Source organism: Hyperoodon ampullatus, assembly GCF_949752795.1.
Source record: "Hyperoodon ampullatus genome assembly, chromosome: 4".
Lineage (NCBI taxonomy): Eukaryota > Metazoa > Chordata > Mammalia > Artiodactyla > Ziphiidae > Hyperoodon > Hyperoodon ampullatus.
The window spans coordinates 70,848,999-70,850,627 of record NC_136917.1 but is presented as its reverse complement, the minus strand read 5'-3'; the positions used below and the strand labels follow the sequence as shown (position 1 = coordinate 70,850,627).

General features: G+C 40.0%; 1 pseudogene across 1 annotated transcript; it reads left to right on the top strand.

The window, feature by feature from the left end:
* The first annotated feature begins 748 nt into the window (after nt 1-748).
* Nucleotides 749-1,160, top strand: LOC307052841 (large ribosomal subunit protein eL27-like; annotated as a pseudogene). The gene has a single exon. The product of its transcript is annotated as a large ribosomal subunit protein eL27-like (transcript).
* The last annotated feature ends 469 nt before the right edge of the window (nt 1,161-1,629 follow it).

The following is a 1,629-nucleotide window of genomic DNA, read 5'->3' as shown; positions in this document are numbered from 1 at the left end:
TAATATAATATGTAAGTAGGTTGAAGAGACTAGGAACCATGTGTTCTATTTTCCTTTAGGGGAGACTGTGTATAATAGTGAAAAGACATATGGCTTTGGATTCTATACGCCTGCATTTAAATTTCAGCTCTGCTGCTGTTTCACTGAAGGTGTGAGCTAGGAAAATAAACTGTTTCTCTTCAGGTTGGTTTCCTTATCTCCAAAATGGTGAGAAATTACCTGTTTTCTAGCATTAGAGGAAGATTAAATAAGTTTCTATATATAAAGTGCTAGGCATATAGAAATTACACAACAAATAAGTTCGCTTCCACTCTTTACCTTCCCTCCCTGAAAACCTAATAAGCAACACTGGAACACAGTTTCTCAGAGAAACAGTCTGTTTCCTCAGCCCCCATGATGGCCCAGCCCAATCACCAAACCACACCTTACTCTGCAGAGTTTTCACAGGTGCATAAGGCAGAATGCAAACTCTGGTTTACCAGAAATCTCACAATGACTTCTAACCAGTCTGGGCTAAACTCTCCCTGTGGCTAAGGAGGGGTTGGTCAGTAGCTATACCTAGGTTTGAATCTCAGCTTGGTGACGTACAAGCTGTGAGACATGAGATGACTTCATGAAACTTGCTGAGCTTCAGCCTCCTCCTCTGCAAAATGAGGATGAGAACTCCTTTATGGAATCATTTCCAGCATTGCGCACATACATGTTAAGAAGCCTACCACCGGCTGTAGTCCCAAGTGGTGCTGCTGAAATGGGCAAGTTCATGAAACCCAAGAACGTGGTTCTGATCCTGGCTGGATGCTACTCCAGACGCAAAGAAGTCATTGTGAAGAACACTGATGATAGTACCTCAGACCGACCCTAGAGCCATGCTCTGGTGGCTGGAATCGACCGCTATCCCTGCAAAGTGACAGCTGCCATGAACAAGATGAAAATCACCAAGGGGTCAAAGATCTAGTCTTTTATGAAAGTTTATAGTTATAATCACCTCGTGCCCACAGGTAGTCTGTGGATATCCCCTTGGACAAAATTGTTGTCAACAAGGATGTCTTCACAGAGACCCTCCTCTCAAACACAAGGCCCAGTGAGACGCCAAGGTCAAGTTCAAGGAAAGATACAAGACCGGCAAGAACAAATGGTTCTTCCAGAAGCTGCAGTTTTAGGTCTATCTTGTTTCAGTTATTAAAAATACCAAAACAAAACAAAACAAAAAGCCTACCAACCATCATCACAAATGTGGTGATCTTTATAAAAAACTCTGCCAATTTGTTACCCAATTGGGTCATCGTCTGCACTTTTTTTATAACTAATAGAGAATATTTTTCACTTGTTTATTAGCCATGAGCATTTCTTCTTCCATAAATTGCATGCTTATATCCTGACTCCCATCTTAAAAGATACCATGAAATAAATTTTTAATACTAAACTATCACAGACAGTACCATCACAGTCAGCTGTTGTAAATTCAGCCCAGCCTCACTATTCGTCACTGTTCTTAAAAAAATTACAAGATGAATGCTAAATTAAAGAGAAGTAATTAACAGTAAATAGAAACATATTAGTAAATGAATCTCTTTCTCTTTGCCAGTATTTAAGAGATAGTAGTTCATGCTCTTCTAAATGCCTGAAGAT